This window comes from Anas platyrhynchos, chromosome 5, assembly GCF_047663525.1.
Source record: "Anas platyrhynchos isolate ZD024472 breed Pekin duck chromosome 5, IASCAAS_PekinDuck_T2T, whole genome shotgun sequence".
In the NCBI taxonomy this organism is placed as follows: Eukaryota; Metazoa; Chordata; class Aves; order Anseriformes; family Anatidae; genus Anas; species Anas platyrhynchos.
The window spans coordinates 43,807,617-43,827,638 of record NC_092591.1 but is presented as its reverse complement, the minus strand read 5'-3'; the positions used below and the strand labels follow the sequence as shown (position 1 = coordinate 43,827,638).

The following is a 20,022-nucleotide window of genomic DNA, read 5'->3' as shown; positions in this document are numbered from 1 at the left end:
AGGAAGCCATCGTGCAGCAGGCAGGCTACGATTTGGTTGCCATCACGGAAACGTGGTGGGACCACTCTCATGACTGGAGTGCTGCAATGTCGGGCTGTAGGCTCTTCAGAAGGGACAGGCAGCATGGAAGGGGTGGTGGTGTGGCTCTCTATATCAGAGAGAGTTTTGATGTAGTGGAACTCGGGGCTGGGAATGATAAGGTTGAGTCCCTGTGGGTTAGGATCAGCAGGAAGGCCAACAAGGCAAGCATCCTGCTGGGGGTCTGTTATAGGCCACCAAACCAGGATGAGGAGACTGAGGAGGCGTTCTACAGGCAGCTGACAAAAGTTGTGAAATCGTCAGCGCTTGTTCTTGTGGGGGACTTCAAGTTCCCAGATATATCCTGGAAGCACAACACAGCCCAGAGAAAGCAGTCTAGGAGGTTTTTAGAGAGCGTGGAAGATTCAGTTTCCTGATGCAGCTGGCTAGTGAGCCTACCGGGGAGGTGTCCCGCTAGACCTTCTCTTCACAAACAGAGAAGGACTGGTGGGAGATGTGGTGGTTGGAAACTGTCTTGGGCAGAGTGACCATGAAATGGTAGAGTTCTCTGTTCCTGGAGAAGCCAGGAAGGGGAACAGAAAAACCGCTGTGTTGGACTTCCGGAGGGCCAACGTTGAACTGTTCAGGACACTGGTTGGTAGAGTCCCTTGGGAGGCGGTTCTGAAGGGCAGAGGAGTCCAGGAAGGCTGGGTGCTCTTCAAGATGGAAATCTTAATTGTGGGGGAGCAGTCTGTCCCCACGTGCCCAAAGATGAACCGATGGGGAAGAAGACCGGCCTGGCTGAACAGGGAATTGTGGCTTGAGCTTAGCAGGAAAAAGAGGGTTTACAAACTTTAGAAAAGAGGGTGGACCACTCGGGAGGACTATAAGGATTTTGAAAGGCACGGAAGGGACAAAATTAGAAAGGCCAAAGCTCATCTGGAGCTCAATCTGGCGACTGCCGTCAAAGACAACCAAAAATGTTTTTACAAATACATTAATGCAAAACAGAGGATTAAGGAGCATCTCCATCCTTTACTGGATGCGGGGGGGAACTTAGTTATGAAAGGTGAGGAAAAGGCAGAGGTGCTTAATGCCTTCTTTGCCTCAGTCTTTAGCGGCAAAACCAGTTGCTCTCTGGATACCCAGTACCCTGAACTGGTGGAAGGGGATGGGGAGCAGAATCCGGCCTGCACTATCCATGAAGAACTGGTTGGTGACCTGCTACGGCACTTGGATGTGCACAAGTCGATGGGGCCGGATGGGATCCACCCAAGGGTACTGAGAGAACTGGCAGAGGAGCTGGCCAAACCGCTTATCATCATTTATCAGCAGTCCTGGCTACTGGGGGAGGTCCCAGTTGACTGGCGGCTAGCAAACGTGACGCTGTCGTGGTTCCGCTCGAGTGGGCAGCCGAGCTCCACCACAGCCGCTCTCTCACTCCCCCTCCTCAAAGAGGAATGGGGAGAAAATATGTGAAAGGGGCTCAAGGATTGAGATAAGGACGAGAAAATCACGCAATAATTAGTGTAACGGGCAAACCAGACTCAGCATAAGAAGACAGATAGTAAGATTTATTGCTCATTACTAACAAGCTAGAGAAGTGAGAAACAAAGGAAAGAAACCAAAAGCACCTCCCCCCCCATCCACCCTCTTCCACCTCCTCCCCCCGAGCGGCGCAGGGGAACGGGGGAATGGGGGTTATGGTCAGTCTACAGCACTTCTTCTCTGCCGTTCCTTCTCGGTCACTCTCGTCCCCTGTGCTGTGGGGTCCCACCCACGGGACGCAGTCCTTGACGAACTGATCCGGTGTGGGCTTCCCACAGGCAGCAGCTCTTCCAGAACTGCTCCAGATATGGGTCTGTACCACGGGGTCCATCCCTCAGGAGAAAACTGCTCCAACCTGGCTCCCCTACGGGCAGCAGCTCCTGCCAGATCACCTGCTCCTGCGTGGTCTCCTCTCCATGGGCTACAGGTCCGGCCCGGAATCTGCTCCGGCAGGGGTCTTCCACAGGCGGCAGCCTCCGTCGGTGCAGGGCCACCTGCTCCACCGTGGTCTCCTCCACGGGCTGCAGCGTGAAACCCTGCTCCACCGTGGTACTCCATGGGCTGCAGGGGGACATCCTGCTTCACCATGGTCCTCACCACAGGCCGCAGGGGACTTCTGCTCCGGCGCCTGGAGCACCTCTCCCCCTCCTTCTACACTGACCTTGTCACCTGCAAGGCTGTTTCTCACTCCCTTGACTCTCCCGGCTGCTGTGTGGCGCAGCGTTTTTTCCCTGTCTTAAATATGCTCTCACAGAGGCGCAAAACAACATCGCTTATTGGCTCAGATTTGGAAGACAACGGGGCCCTTCCCAAACATGGGGCAGCTTCTAGATCTTTCTCACAGAAACCACCCCTATGGCCCCCTGCTACCAAAGCCTTGCCACGTAAACCCACTACAGACGCCCATCTACAAGAAGGTCCAGAGGGCAGACCCGGGAAACTACAGGCCTGTCAGTTTGCCCTCAGTGCCAGGGAAGCTCATGGAGCAGATTATCTTGAGAGTCATCATGCAGCACTTGCAGGGCAAGCAGGCGATCAGGCCCAGTCAGCATGGGTTTATGAAAGGCAGATCCTGCTTGACGAACCTGATCTCCTTCTACGACAAAGTGACGCGCTGGGTGGATGAGGGAAAGGCTGTGGATGTGGTCTACCTTGACTTCAGCAAGGCTTTTGACACCGTCTCCCACAGCATTCTCCTCAAGAAACTGGCTGCTCTTGACTTGGACTGGCACACGCTTCGTTGGGTTAGAAACTGGCTGGATAGCCGGGCCCAAAGAGTCGTGATAAATGGAGTCAAGTCCAGTTGGAGGCCAGTCACTAGTGGCATTCCCCAGGGCTCTGTGCTGGGGCCGGTCCTCTTTAATATCTTCATCGATGATCTGGACGAGGGCATTGAGTGCACCCTCAGTAAGTTTGCAGATGACACCAAGTTAGGTGCGTGTGTCGATCTGCTCAAGGGTAGGAAGGCTCTGCAGGAGGATCTGGATAGGCTGCACTGATGGGCTGAGGTCAACTGCATAAAGTTCAACAAGGCCAAGTGCCAGGTCCTGCGCCTGGGGCGCAATAACCCCAAGCAGAGCTACAGGCTGGGAGATGAGTGGTTGGAGAGCTGCCTGGCAGAGAAGGACCTGGGAGTGATGGTTGATAGTCAGCTGAATATGAGCCAGCGGTGTGCTCAGGTGGCCAAGAAGGCCAACGGCATCCTGGCTTGCATAAGAAGCAGTGTGGCCAGCAGGGCTAGGGAGGTGATCGTCCCCCTGTACTCGGCTCTGGTGAGGCCGCTCCTCGAGTACTGTGTTCAGTTTTGGGCCCCTCGCTACAAGAAGGACATCAAAGTGCTTGAAAGAGCCCAGAGAAGGGCGACGAAGCTGGTGAGTGGTCTGGAGAACAAGTCCTACGAGGAGCGGCTGAGGGAGCTGGGCTTGTTCAGCCTGGAGAAGAGGAGGCTCAGGGGCGACCTTATTGCTCTTTACGGATACCTTAAAGGAGGCTGTAGCGAGGTGAGGGTTGGTCTGTTCTCCCACGTGCCTGGTGACAGGACAAGGGCGGATGGGCTTAAGTTGCGCCAGGGGAGTTTTAGGCTGGATCTTAGGAAGAACTTCTTTACCGAAAGGGTTGTTAGACATTGGAACAGGCTGCCCAGGGAAGTGGTGGAGTCACCATCCCTGGAGTTCTTTAAAAGACGTTTAGATGTAGAGCTTAGGGATATGGTTTAGTGGGGACTGTTAGTGTTAGGTCAGAGGTTGGACTCGATGATCTTGAGGTCTCTTCCAACCTAGAAATTCTGTGATTCTGTGATCTATCTAAACTGACTTACCTATATTTCATGTGAGCAGAAATAACTGATTTTCTCAACTAATCAACATATTTTTCCATTTCTCAATATTATTACCACTAGAAAGTGGCGTTGTTATTCTGTATTGTGTTTACTTGTTTCAGAAGATCAAGAGTAGAAATTATGTATATATATGTATATATAATATATAGCAAATATAGTATGTTGACAGTACAGTTCACAAATTTTTTCTGTTGGAAGTTAATGTAAGTGCAAGTGCCTGTTTCCCATCTCTCTTAGAACTTACAGTGCCTCATACCATTTAGTTTAGGAGATGCTTCCTTTCTACGCTAACTCTATTTATCACTTCCACTTGAAAAATGTAACACCTTGGATTCCATTCAAAGCAGTATCATCCACAGATACAAATTTAGAAATCCAGTCATCTGATAATCATTGTAAGCAATTTGGAGACAGCACTTTCATATGTGTGGGACAAATCCAGAACATTCTTCTTCTTAGGGAATTGATCTGATAGCGTATATTCTAGGTGGAGATTGAGCCACAGCCAACTTGGAATACTTCTGTAATGACACTTACAATTTCCAGGAGGACTTTCTCAGTCCCCTTCTCAGGGAAAATCATGAGGTGACTAGATTGATGGGCAAGAAGGGGAGAGCAGTTGATGCTGTTTACCTCAACTTTAGTAAGCCTATGAAAGCCTATCCCCCATAGCATCATCATACACAAGCAGACAAAATAAAGGTTACATAAGAGGACCATGAGATTGAAAACTGGCACATCAGCCAGGCCCAGAAGGTTGTGATCAGTGACACAAAGTTCAGCTGGAAGCAATTCAGTAGTGCTGTCTCTCAGGTGTTACTACCGGGTCCAGTACTGTTTAATATCTGTCTTCATTAATGACCTTGATGGTCAGATCTCTGAAAAGGTTGAAGTCTGCTCTCCTAAAATCCAGAGCTGTTGTCCACATTTGCACTCTGTCCTCCTTTTAGGAACCCAAATTCCATCATTACATTATCACTGTCGCAAATGCTGTCTTCAGCTTTCACATCAGATGCTCTCTCATGCCTTCATAGCCTGTCTTTCCTAAAAAGCCTCCATCACACCACTCCAGTCATATGAAGCCAACTCACTATGTCTTCATGATCCCAATGAGATCATAGCCCTGTAATGACTCCTCCTATTTGTTCCCCATGATGTGTGCATTAGTGTAGAGGCATTTCAAAAAGGTATCCAAGTGTGCTGATTCCCCAACACAGGCTTGAGAGCTTTCTTTATAAAGCTGTTCTGCAGGCACTTTTTTCTGTGATTCAAATGGATTCAGATTTGTTCAGCTAATTGCCATGTCCCTTCTGTTTCCATCACTCCATGCCTTTTGGTTGTCCACCCTGATCCCAGTTTCCTTACTTGACTGTTGAATCACTCTCCCTGTCCCATCATTTCTAGTTTAAAGGTCTGTGAACCAAGTTGGCCAGTCTGGTTGGCAAAGATACTTTTGCCCCATTCAGGCAAACGGATCTTGTCTTTTTCAAGCAGTTGTACACAGTCATTTATGCATTGTGTATGTCCCTTTTCCTTCCCCTCTCCTTCCTTCTCTCTGTATAACTTAATACATTAACCACAACTAGATACCAGAACTACTTTTTAAAAACTTCTATTATGCAAAACCTTTCCTTCTGTAGGCCATCAGCTGTCTCTCACTTCCTTAAAAGAAGGATTTTGGCAGAAGCAGTGTCATAAAACTATAGAGAATATCTTGCTTATGTTTGAAATTAATTTAAAAATGCATTTAAAATACGTTTTCACAAAGATAATTTTATAGAAACTTAAGATTTTAAAGTTGATAGTTAATTTTTTTAAATTAAAATGTGACTCTGAAAATGTTACTTTGAAAATGCCTTACAGTGCATTTCTCTCAAGAAGTTATTCTCTATACAATTTTAAAAAGAAGTTACTTGTTTTCAAGCTTTGTATGGAGATATTTCCCTCCACAGATTTCAAAAAGAAACCAGAGGTAGCATTTTCAGTCCCAATTTATGTCATTCTTTCTTCCCTAGTAGAGCATTTAAAATGTTTAAATATCCTATCAGGATAAAAATTAATTGGTCCTATCTCAACTAATCAGTCCTGTCAGGACTAAAATATCCTATTAGGACTAAAAATGTAGATAATGAATTTGCTTCTTTTATAAAATCTTTATAGAAGCAGTTCCCAAAATATGGTACTTAACACATGATCTACTTTTCCCAAAACAGAATGAAGAAGTGATCATGGCCAGGGATATTATGACTACAACTACTGATGATGGCTCTTGTACATACACACACACACACACACACAGGTACACGCCCACAGAATACTCTTCACAAACTTTTATTTTGTAAAGGAACACCTGTGAACTTGGGTAGTATTCATTTCTTTTATATGACAAACCACTCAAGGGAAGGAAAGTAGGTCATTCATATTCAGGTCTCTTATCACATGCTTATAGATTTTCTTAATCCTTAACTCAACCAGTGGAAATTTTGCATTTTTATTAACAGATCAATGGTTACTCATCTACCTTAGGAAATTGTACTGTCATGTGGTTCTACCCAGGTGTAGTTATCATCTGCTTACTAGGAAATATCTTCATGAGTTTATGAAGTGGCTACTTGTAAGGCAGAATTCTCCTTACCTCACATAAATATTCCAATAAGATGTAATATGTAAATAATATTTTACACAACCAAGTAACTATGAATATGTTAATCACACTACTTGATTACTTGAGTTCAAGACTCATGATAACCAGTCATGATTAAACTTTGTAGGGAAATATATAGGACCGACCTCTAAACATGCCTAAAATGGAATTTCAATTATTACTGAGCCTCGATGAAACCCTTGAACTTCTTCTAAAATGATTTAAGTTGTATAAGTTAAAATTTAGAGATGTGTCCCATTTCAGAAATGTAGGCAATGAGAATTCAATGTGAGCATATACATAGATTGACTATTCATACCAAGAATACACATGATAAATAGATTCTAAGCCCAACTCATGAATACATCTAACCAACAAAAATCTAATTTCAAATCTAACCAAATATCTAAGTTCAAATCTAACCAAGACTCCTTTAGTAAAACTACAGAAAGGTTACTTGAGCACTGCATCACTAGGTTTTGAGCAATTGTTCCTGTAAAATGGAAATACATGAGAAGTATCTGGAAATGTATAAGAAAGTTTAGTGATTTATTTTTGGTCTAAAAAACTGCCCTTCTGAAATATTTCCATTCACATGATTTAACCAGATACAGAACAAGAACATATAGATCCAAGAGACCATTTTCCTAACAAAGACTGGCAAAATAAGCATAGAATACCATCTTCATGGGAAAAATAACTTACTGTTATATCTATCTCTATTTCTGATAGAGAAACCTGTTCTCACCACTGAGAATAATCATTTGAATTGTTTGAACACCCTTTCATTCCCTTCTAGATAGCGGGAACTATTTGTGATTTACAGCAATTAGCAATAGCTTCTCTTGTCCTGGGTGACTGTATTTTTGATGATGTTTGCCTCCACTAGAAGGGAAAAAAAATCAAAAAGAAAAAAAAATAAAAAAGAGAAGAGAAGCAGAACTGAGAACTTATAAATAGCTTCTTAAGTTCATCTTGAGTTTCAGCAGATTTTCTTTCTTGTCCTTGGATCTTGAGGAGGTCATGGAAAAAACTGTGGTTGACAGAACTAGAAGAACGAGTGTCATTAAATGAGTATATACACATATGCAGGCAAAAACAATGGGCTGATTTTTTGGTAGAACACTGAAGAGGTTTAATATTAGATGAGTACTTCAGAAAACATGCAAATAGAACACGCCAGCCCCATACTGTTAGTGTCTCTGAAGACCTCTGCAAAATGACAAGTGGAGTTAAAGACACTAGCAGTATTCCATGCCTGAAATGGAAAGAGGAAAAAAAAGACCACATACATTTAATCCAAATGACTAAGTCTAGCTACTGCATGAGCAAATCAAGATGACAAGGTAATGTCATTTCATTATACAAAGTCATTGTTTTGGCATGTTTAATTCAACCAACAGTAATTTGATTGTCCTTCAGAGTGTAGAAAACCTGAAGCTGACTTGATTTCATCTGTTTTGGCACTTAAACTGTGTATTAATTAATGATGTGACCTCTAAACACATAAGGCAATTTTCATCATATGTTAACAACCAGCCTTATAGTGTCGCCTCATCAACACTAGCTCCATTTTCTACTCCCATAACCCTTCCAAGTGTTTTGCAATGACACCCTTCATTCTTAACCCTTTTCCAACTGATTTTTTTTTCCACTCTCAGAGCTGTAATGGAAAAGTAATGAAGAAGTGGCTTTTGTTATTATTGAGAAATTCTTAGAATTTATAATTGTAGAGTAGTACTGTAAATCCATTTGGTTTCAGAATCAATATCTTTTGTAGGAATGTAAAAGTCACACAAGTCTCAAAGTCCTAATGTACTACATTTATAATGGACTTTTATTGCGGTTTACTTCACCTTCTTTTTTTCTTGTTTGCATATTGCATTGTAACTGCAAAGTTTCTCTCTGTCCTCTAACTCTGGACATGAGCACAGCTGTGAGAATAGAACTGCCTTCTAAGAGGGTTCTTGTTGCTGTGGCATATTGATGTGTTCAGACCATTAAATCCACATAGGAAGGCTATTCTTCATAGTTTCACATTTGTGTAAGCAGCTACACATAAAGCTTTCAGAGTGCTCATCTTTAAAACAGAAAATATAAAAACTTTTTTTTTTTTTTTTCCATAGAAAAACTAAAGTTTTACTTAAGTACTTAATTGATGGAGAATACAGAGTGGTATGGGAAACTAACCTCTCTTGAAGCAGGTTTGTCCAGGTTGTCCCCAAGAAATCTTTTCACAGTGTATAATCTTACAATACCTGCATCCCACAGAACTGCCAATGACAGCGTTGACAGTTTTGCCATGACAGCGAGTATGTTTTGGTAATAAATTTGCAATTCTGACAGAATAGCCATCCTCTCTAAAGTCTTTAAGCCAGATGCAAAATGCATTTCTCTATATCACTCTTCTGTTTTTGAAAAGCATGGATGTGTGTGGTTAAAATCTTCCTGGATTCTGTTGCAGGGAGAGTCTTCAAGCTGCTGATGTGGTCTGTGGATCCTGTGTGCTTCTAAGATCAGAACGTCTTATCGAATGCTGCCACAGCTACAAAACCAATACTAGTGCAGAAACAGGCAACGTAGGCCCCAAGACTTACAAGTCTGGGAGATCATATGTACTCTCTCACAGAATCTCTACATTGCAGTACTCTATGCACTACTCTATGTTATTATACATTTCTATGATTGGTGAAGTGGTTAGCTTCACAGAGATAACAAATGACAGACAACAAATGAGCAATACAAAGCTACAAAGCCACAGAAAAATATGAAACAATTATTATTTTTTTTCAGTCCTCTTGGAAACCTCAGGTCTCCTATTTCCTGAAGAGTCAAGGATTCTTTTTCATATTCTCTTCTGCCATGCACATATGTCTTCAGGAGCAGGTTATCTATGCCACAGAGACATTTTAGAATCCTTCTTTCTTTACTTGTCCTACTCTTTCCAGTTCTGTTTTTGATTTGTTTGTTAATACTTTCCTGTAAAGTTCTTTGATGCTGTGGATTAGCAAGACGTTGCCTTGTGGTTTCTAGTAAGAGTAGGGCAATGCTATTGCACTTCATGTAGTTCCAAATGCCTTTTCAGTGTAGGAATGAGAACTCAACAGATGTATCCTCTCACTTATAAGAGGTGAAATATATGTAAGAAGGATGATCCAATGATTCAATAAAATATTTAAAGATATACTCACTCAAAGGCTTTTTAAAAAGGAAAGATAAGTTTTTTTCCAAACTAATCTTAAGACTCACTGACCAAAAATAATATGTATGGATGTATGAGAAATTAAGCAAAATACACCAAACCAATGATTCTTTAGTCTATACATGCCTTAAAATGTTATTCAAGGGATAGTACTATATTGTTTCCTGGAGTTACATAACTGAATGAGGTTAATCTGTATAAATCATTTATGGAGATCATTGAGCAGACTGTATTTTATTTATTTTGTTGTCTTAGAAAACTGACTCAAACCTTTTTGTAAGGGAATTAGAAACTTTCAGAAACGTCAGGACTAAAACAAAAGGATGCTGTCTGTATTCCCTTGACCTAAGCCACGTTAGCATCACTGATTGTTTTACTGAAGAAAAAGAATGAGGATGATCAGCCAACTTAACATCTTTAAATAAAAATAAAGGTAATACACACACCCCCAGACCCAAACTTCTTTTATTATGATTTCTTTTTTGCTTCTTAAATTAAGGACTTATTTTAGAAAAAAAATAAAATCTTTATTTCTGTGTATTATGAAGTTTCTCAAGTTATACTGTTTGTTCCATTTTTCTGATAAGACAGATAAAACACCAAGGTTTCACCAGAACAATTTTTTTTTTTTTTTTTCCAGCCAAGATATAACCATCCCTGTTAAGAAGGAACTGAAGTGTTTCCATCTGCACTGAGTGCTGCACCTGAAGTCTGTGTTGGAGGTTTTATCTTGCCAACATTTATGTGCTGATTACTCCTATAAAACTTGAGAGTCATTTCCCCAGCAGCACCTGGAATAATTGCAGAGTGACTGGCAAATGAATCATGAAGGTACTTTTAAGAGTGACAGTCACTGTGTAGCTAATAATTCTCCAGAATCAACATGAAACATCAGTGTATGACCTTTTGCTTTTCTGCAGCCCTGTTTTTGTAACCTTCTTCCTTAGAATTGTTTGTTGCTGTGTGTAATAACAGCAAAAGGGGGAACCATCCACATTAGATATTTTTCCAATAAAATTGGGCTTTAACAATGAGTATAAAGGCTGTTAAATTCAAAGAGCTTGTTACAGAAATGATGGCTACTTATTAGCTGAAGTTATCCTTTTTACATAGATCTGTACTAGTTGTATTTTTTTTTTCTGCTGAACAGCAGTTAGTTTAAAGCATAAATACATTTTTTAAAAAAGGTCAAAGTACCTCATTCTATAATAGAGAAATCCTAAGTTCTCAAAGAATGACAGATGCATGATACATTTGCCATGGCTGATTTTCTGATTAACTTTTTTTTTTTTTTTTTAAAGAAAAAAAAATCAACTTGAACACTACATTGCTTCTGGTTTTGTTTATTTTTCATCTAAGAAGGTTAATTTTTTCAAAGTTATCTTTACATCCCTGCAAGCCAACAAATCTCTCTTAAAAGAAAAATCAAGCTACTTGATTCAGTTTAAGATGCTAGGGGTAGTTTGTGGTATTTTGCTACTTATTTTGGGGTAATAATGTGTAACGTCCACAGTAATCACCTGATATGATGAACTCCTAACCAAAACTGCTTTGTAATACTTTGACCATGTGCTTCTCTACAGAAAACTGTGATCTACTCATAACAAAATTTCTAACTGAAAAACATAATCTTCAATAAAATATACATTAATTCATGATAGTTCATTCAGAGAGCAAAGAATTCTGTTCCTAATGGGACTCCGTGGCTTCAGAAGTCGTATAATATACATTTCTATTGAAAGCACAGGATGATCATATTAGGAAAAATTAGTTAATATTAGTTAAAACAATGCTTAAAAGTAGTGCAGTTATCACAAACATTAATAAGTGATTTTCCTTTGGTGATAAGTGCTAAAACATAAAGAAGACAATAAATGTTCTAATAAATTGGGAATCCTGGAAACTTCAATACTCATTTCCATCAGTTAATTTCAGGATGTTTTTCCAGATGACCATGTTCTGATCCTCTTCTTGTTTCCTCTTCATTCACCACTGGGTCCTTTGGAACAATCCTGTCTCATGCCACACCTGAAGCGTTCCTGATGCCTGTCATCCCCTACTGAGCAGCAGCCACAGGAGAGCAGACACTGCTAGGCAGTCCCTGATTTCCAGATAGGGAAAGCTATCACTGATCATGCACTATAAAGGCACATCAGGAAAGCACACTACAATTCCTGGATCAAGTTTTAAAAATATATAACTGCAATTACCCAGTTACTTATGACAGTCTCTTCTTTGTTGTGCTAATGCTCTCAGCTTCCTAATCCTTGGCCCAACAGAATTAAACACATTATTAAGAAGCTATGGTAATTTATGTGTGCCAACTGAGTTGAATTAATAGTGCTTCTGCTGTTTGAAGTTTTATAAAGCAATTTCAACATACTAACGGACAGATACTTTCACAATCTCATACACAGAAAAACTACTTGGGATTTTTAGCTACTGCTACTAGGGAATTTTGTCTTGCTGTCACATTATGTAAATAATCAAGTTAAAAAGGTTAATGAAGTGTGTTATAGTTTTGGAATTGCTTCTCTAAGACATGCTTTTTCAACTTTTTGAGAGACAAGCCATATCTTTAAGATCAATATTTATTTCCTCTTAGAACATTTCATCACAGGAAGAGTTGCATGTGAGAAAAGGTTCTAATTATGTATGGTGGCAAAATTTTCCTGAGCAACAAAGGCATTAAAGTGAGCAAAATCTGAACTGCACTGATTAAAAAAAAAAAAAAAAGAGAGAGAGAGAAAATGGGTGAACTTTTGACAAATTTAATAAGCAGACTCCATATAAATTCTACAGTATGGTACTTCAAAATATCATAAATGAGAACAAATCAGAAAACAGAGGAGAATGTAAAACCAAGAGGTAAGAGAGGTGGCAAGCATTTACAGCTCAGTAAATGTGTAGGAGTAGAGGAAAGGAAATTGAAGATCATAACCCTCACTTTCAGTTCCTGTTCCTCTGAGTCTAAAACACACTTCCCTGTCTGAAAACTCATTTTCAGGATGTTTGGATAGGACATGTAGGCTGTATTTGGCACATTGGTCACTGCTTGAAGAACCTTACTCTAGATGCCACTGGTGGGAATGCAACATTAAGTTCATATTTTCTCCTATACTAATGCAGTATATATACTACTAGCAACACCTAGGTGACTAATTTACTAAACTGCTTATGAATGCTACCAAATCCGTAATGCTTCCATTCATAATTACATATTTAAATATAAGACATAACTAAAGTTTATTATTAGAAGCAATGAGGATGAATAGCTAGGTGTGCATTCTCTTTCCTAGTTCATTAAGTACTATATTTACGTAGTCATGTATTCATGCAATTGTCTGGTTTAAGAGGTTGTCATATATAAGGTGAACATGTTTGTGACAGCCGGTCATTCATAGAAGTTTTAGAAACTCCTCCATCTTCCTAGAACAACCTCCCAATTACCTGCTTCAACATGATTATGAAATTCCTAACGTGATAATACCAAGAAGCACAACATTTGGTGAAGATATTTTGATATGAACAGAGCTGGTAGCAGTAATACAGCAATAATTGCTGGCTCATTTACGGACTATTTAGCTCGTGCAGCGAACCAGATGAGAACAGCTAATGAGCACAGCTTCTTACTGTAATTAGTAGAACAGTAGTGGCTCACAGATGATTTACAGTTTGCAAAAGTCAGTGTATTTACTGCAAAGGTTGTGTTCTCTGTGAAGTTGTATCCATATAGTGACCTCAGCATACCATGCTTTAGTTACTAATAAAGTCTTAAAACTGATTTATAACAACTTCAGAATTTATCTTAAAAAAAATAAAAACACCGAAGATTTGCATGTGCTCTTTCTTTATCTTCATCCTAGCCTATCAGAACCTATTTTGCTAGTCAACGTATGTTCTTTAATTTCTAATGCTGCAGAAATACATTTGAAACAAACAAACAAACAAACAAATACCAAACAAACAAATAATTCTATCCCTACTGGCAGAATAAAGACCGTTCTTTGACAACACTGGTAAGGCCACTCCTGGCGTACTGTGTCCAGGAGACCCTGCTTGAGCAGTGGGGTTGGATCAGATGACCTGCAGCGGTCCCTTTCAACCTACACTGTCCTGTGATTCTGTGGTTATATAGGGTGTTTTATTTTTTCAAATTTTGTTGGAAACCAAGAATAATTATTTATTTATAGAGCTCTGAAACATTATTTTATTTGTCAAATGGTCATACAAGACAAGGCACAAAATACAAAATAGTCTGAGAAAAATTAGATAGTCTAGAATTCTAAACAGTAACAAAAATGTTCTTCAAACTTTGTCCTGTCTTCCACTAATTCATTTGTGTTTTCATTGAATTATATGCTGAAGGGTAATTCTGAAGCATGATATATTTTTTAAAAAAATATTTCACTAGCAACTCTTCAGCAAAATGATAAGTAGGAAGTAATAACATCCAAAAGGTTCCCTCAGAGTAGGGAGGCATTATCAGTGCCCAAGTATGCCCTTACAAATCTGCTCCAAACTGTTAGGACTTGCCCATTTCTAGCTGGAAAGTGTTTTCAGCAAATTTAGTAACTATTTAATTCAGAGAAAATCAATAGTTTGGCCAGTGCAAAGAAACTACTATCCATAGGAAAAGAGAGAGTATTCCTGATTTATTTATTTATTTATTGTTTATTTTTCACTGGCTTCATTTTCTTTCTTATAGCCCCTTATCACCATAGTTTCTCTCTCATTTTTGTGACTTTTAAAATAAGGAACGGCATATTTGTCTTTCTCTGCACAACTATTTCCCATTTCCATTTGGAAAGCTGGGTCCCTTGTCCCTTTGTGACAATTTGTATAATGAAAAAAGCTGTCACAGTGAAAACTCAAAAATCTCACTTTTAGCTGCTGGAAACTTCCATGCCAGTCCCAAACGCTACTGAAAATTTTGGCTACAGAGCGTGACTAGTCTTTCATGTCTAACCTAGTGTACCCAGGTGCATTGATTATGTGCTTAAAGGTAAACAAGGAAGAACAGTAATGTTGTATGAAAGCTGCACAAAGGCAGCTAGCTTCCTGTTTACTAGCAAAAAAAAAGAAAAATGGATCTTTTCTGGGTTTGTTTTATGGCTAGGAAAGAGATAAAGTATCAAGTAAAGTAAATCAAGATTGGAATTGTTCTGTGCCCTATTTAATGTGGAGGTGGAGATGGGAAGGGTTGGCAGGGAGGATCTCTTGCACAAGTTATTGTAAATCTCTAGGTCTCTACATTGCATATCATTTAAAGTGAGATAGACACATATAGGTTCTTAACCTAATTGCCCCGTTACTTGGGAGGAAAAACAAAGTGTAGAATTCAAAGTCAAATATAGCTTCATATAAAAACAGGGTATGCGACAGCATAACATATTCCTAGTGAAGGACCACAGTTCTTTATTATAACATTAATGTAAGATAGCGCCCCAGCTACAAAGATCAGTTTTTCCACTTCTAAACTTTCCCGAAATATCAGGAAATGTTCCACAACAGCAGGAGTTTGCCCAAGAAAGAAAGGACTGAGAAAATACCCTGCCCACGGACTTTTTGGTATCTTTACTTTTTCATTAGGTGAAAGGACTGCTGGTGATTTATATTAATTGGATCACTTTGATTATGAATTATGGATCAAGAACTAACACTGGAAAGTAAACTTTGAATACTGGAAGAATACTAACAGAATACTTTGAATACTCAAGCTGGATATCAGCAAAAGGTTTTTCACAAAGAGGGTGGTCAGGCACTGGAACAGGCTCCCCAGGGAAGTGGTCATGCCACTGAGCCTGCCAGAGTTAAAGAAGCATTTGGACAATGCTCTCAGATACACAGTCTGATTTTTTATTTTTATTTTTGAATTCTATGATTTATTTATAATTTATTTCAGAAATTATTTAGAAATAAATTTTAGAAATGAATTTTGAATTCTATTATTTATTTCTATTTATTTTATATTTCATTTTTAGAATTCTATGATTCTGTGAATACTGAACAAGAGTATACTAGAGCATTTCACTAGATAGATCTTAGATTGTATCTGTGTACATCTATACCTACTGTAGAAGTTGATGCTGATTTAATAAATATTACAAATGTTATGCAAAAAATATAATTCAAATTTGAAATGGATATGTTCTTTCTGAACTTCCTTAGATCACCATCATTTGGACAATACTGATATTAAGACCTTGCAGTTGGGTCTTTTTCATAAGAGAAATATAGGAGTAAATGATTTAAAAAAAAAAAAAAAATCTGTTTCCTAAGATGTGTCAAAAGATGCACTTGTTCAGATGGATGTATTTTCCTCCTATAAATGTGCATGTTAACTCCTGAATTTAAGATCTAGATAGAGACATCCAAATCTCAAATTGAGTGGCTTTGGTATTTCTTACTTGGGTTGGAAAGAAAATCTAAGAAAGAAACTGGCACAACTTTAAGAAGCAGCTTTCATGCCTGGAGTTGCAGAATAATGTGCATAATGATTTCACAAGCTTTGCACAGTATGCATCTGGGAGTATACATGAGTACATTCAACTTAAAGTCACATATGCACAACAAAACAAATAACAAATAATGAGATGCTGAAACTGAACTGTCACTGAGGTAGCAATTCTGTGTGTCTCATTTTTGCTTCAGTGACTCTTTCCTTTTAGCCTGAGACACAAACAGAACAAACAATTAGTGCAGTAATTGATGAGCTGTGCCTTCAAAGCTTGAGGTGACCATGGCTATGCTTTACAAGTCTAATAATGTAAACAACTCTTCCTTGCGATTAACATGCTGCCTGTTCGCTGGTTGTGCTTGGGACATATATTTTGGCAGATTTTTATCTGCCATTTTAGGTTAGTGAACCTCTAATAAACTGACCTTTTTGGTTTTAGATTCCAGTTGCACTTGTTTATGGAGCTAGTGAAATACTTACATACATACTTTTTTTCAGGGTAAAGTTTTCAGGGTAAGTTCCCTGATTTACCTTTTGATGGGGTTGAGTTGTAGTCAATTGTGATATGCAAAATAATGCTGTAGGTATGAAAAAACTCTCTAACTTTGTATGTCTTTGCTTTCCTTGAACAATCAAACGTGGATGTTTTTTGAGTCAGATTTTAACCCAAACTAGTCTTTTGAATTTGTGATTTAAAAAGCCCAAGCTTTTTAAATAGCCTGCAAGAATCAAAGAATTTTCTTGTTGTTTTTGTAGTCACAGGATGCAGCTATCACCAATAAGTTCTAGGGTAGGATAAATCAAATTATACTGTGTAAAAGAAGAATTAAGCTGAATAAGCGGCATGCCATTTTAGAAGCTGAGCAAGAGGTTATCTTTAATAGAATAAAACAGATATTATGTCTGGATGAAGTTTTATGATGAACTGAAACACTTTCAAAATTAAACAGAAATGTAACAATTACATTCAATTACTTAAATTATGTGCAGGAAACTATTCTCCAGTAATTTCAAACCTTTCTAGCATGTGCGCCCTTCGATAAGCTTGCTTGTCAATAATTCCTTGTTTTTATATTTCAGCTAGAAGGTAAAATAAACCTTAAATATTTTTTATGTTGTCAGATAAGAAAATGAGACTTTATTATCTTATTACCATCTTCTGGAATCTATAACATAAGAAAGCATCATATTCACATAAACCTGTTTCACATGGATAAACTGATTTTTTGTGTATGAGTACTCTAAGAGAAGAAGCCAATGAAAAACAAAAACAAACAAACAAAAAAAAACCCCTACCCATTTTCAATAATAATGGAATCTTCCCACTGAGCTCATGCAAATGTTTAAAAAATACAATTATTCACATGTATTTAATTTTTCATAGTTCTGTATATTTATAAAGACAACAGGAAGCGTGAAAGAAAAAGTTTGAGATTCTGTAGTATCCCATTGTCAGACCTGCAAGATTTCATTCTAATATAAAGTGTCACAGCTTTAAAATATCCTATGTTAAGAGTGCTAACACATACAATTCAGACATTTAGAGCTCTCTTAACACTTGCCTCGAAACACAACACACAATGTTAACGAAGTCACTGGATACAAACACTGAATAAAGTTATTTGCTGTAGGCATGGTGACTTCAGACCTATGACTGCTGGATAAAAAGGGATGCTCACTAGAGGTTTCTTTTATTCCCTCTGTCTTCTACATCTGAGAATGTCATCATCCTTTATCTATATGCAATACCATAAATTCAATTTCTTAACACAGTATACTCATGCAGCATCAATTAAAATATTGTTCTAAAGGTGTGTCCCTATTTGGAGGAACTAAAAGTTCGTCCTAAAAATCATCCAATTATGTATCCATGAAACAACAGCCAAGATGAGATAAGATTTATAGCCATGTAATGCCAACTCTGCCAAGAAATCCACCCACATGAATCTGTCATGCATGGGGAACACAGCATTAAAACAGAGGATTGTTTAGAGTTACAGATAACATGGTTTTGATCTTTTTTTTTCTAGTGATAGGTGAAAACATCTGTATAGGCTTAAAATACAGGCAGAAGTTGAAGTGAGGTGAAGTTTGGGAAACAGTAAATTAGGTATCTGTCCACCAGACTAAGTCTGAAATTACCTTTCAAATATATATATATATATATATATATATATTTTTTTTTTTTTGTCATTTATGCATGAAACAGGATTATACAAGAAAATATTTTCACTGCAATGTCTGGCATGGTACCCAAGCTTTTTCTGAGTGTTTACAGTTCCTTTAGAACTCAGTAGGCACTTCAAATTTTATTTCTTTTATTCTTTTTATTGCTTTTACTGTGGATTAATCTATTGCCAACTTTGCAACATTTTGTCTTGTTTTGTTGCTTTCACATAACTAAATGTCTTTGTGTGCAAGTCTTTTCTCAATATTTACCCTCCTTTATAAAAGGAATATTTTAGGAAATCTTAGGAAGAATAGAAAGTATTATTTTTAAATGAAATGAGTATTTTGCAAGCATATACATATCCAAAATATGTTATTGACTCTGCCAAAACAAAACCCCTTTATTATTAATTAAAACTTACGGAAAGACTGTCCACAACTAGAAAATCTTGTAGAAAGTGAACAGGTGCAAAAAAACAGCTGCAGCCACCAGAAGGTATAATGATGTAGACTGAGGCTTCATGCTCTGCCAAGAATCGAGTAAATCCTGAGGATTACAAGAAAAAAAAGGTATATTTTTCCCAAATACATGGATGCTGAACATTTTCCATTGCTCATTTTACACAGAAAAGCAGATTATTTATGCTTTGATGCATTTCCACTTCAGTGGAGTTGCTCTCTCCCTCTTTCTTTCTCTTTTAATCTGCCTTCCACTACTGTTAAAACGAAGTCTTTGTGATTCAGATCTGGAAGTTAAGTTTAAGTAGATTGAACCCAGCCAAAATCTCCAAAGATGTTCAGCTATAGATGGTGACTCAAATAAACTATTCTCATATACCCTGAAAACACACACACACACACAAATTATTATTTAATCTACTAAAGATTCAAAAAATTTGTTCAGGATTCAAATGCAAATATGGCATGTTATTGCACACCATTATGCATAATCATAGAAGGATCGTATTGATCGTGATATACAGTTGGTAAAACAAAAGCTAAACAAATGTGTCAGCTTCATGGACAATGTGATGGTCAGAGGTCCTGCTTTTACCCATGACTGATAACAGTAGCAGACAAGCGAAACTGACTCTAGGTGTATAGCTTCAGAGAATTCACCGTGCTTTTTCATAACAGCATACACTCATTATCAGGCTTCCAATGTGTTCAGTTTGGTCTCAAAGGTTTTGCTTTGATGGATGCACTTTGGTCTCATATTTTTCAAATCCTAGCTCAACTTTTCTGATGCTCCAACTATTCTTCCCATTGTGTATGCCTTGCACAAGAGAAAAGATAGATGTCAGGATGTGACATTTTTGAATGCAAAGAACTTTATTAAGTATAAAACTTTGAAGTTAGAAACTTCCTAATGCTTCTTCAAGGCAAAGTGAGATTCATACTTTGCCATTGACAGGCTGAAAGTATCCTTGAAACCTATCAAAGCTAAAGCCTCTTACACTGATTGAATTTGAACCTACACTATTAACCTTTGACAAGAGCAAATATTCAATTGAATAGAAGTAATTTTATTGTGCTTGGTACAGCAGAGCACTCAAAAATAAAAATAAAAATAAAAATAAAAAGAAATACCCACTAGCAAACTCCAACTGCAGTATAATAACTTTTTGCCACAAAAATTCTAA

At 38.4% G+C, this 20,022-nt stretch overlaps 1 long non-coding RNA gene across 1 annotated transcript in view; it reads right to left on the bottom strand.

The window, feature by feature from the left end:
* Positions 1 to 7,194: 7,194 nt before the first annotated feature.
* The window catches only part of LOC140002653 (uncharacterized), a 50,554-nt gene continuing 37,726 nt past the window's right edge, over positions 7,195 to 20,022 (bottom strand). The window contains exons 3-4 of the long non-coding RNA XR_011809751.1: positions 18,802 to 18,926; positions 7,195 to 11,851 (exon numbers count right to left, since the gene is read on the bottom strand). This is a non-coding gene — a long non-coding RNA (uncharacterized lncRNA). The remainder of the gene's footprint in view (positions 11,852 to 18,801; positions 18,927 to 20,022) is intronic.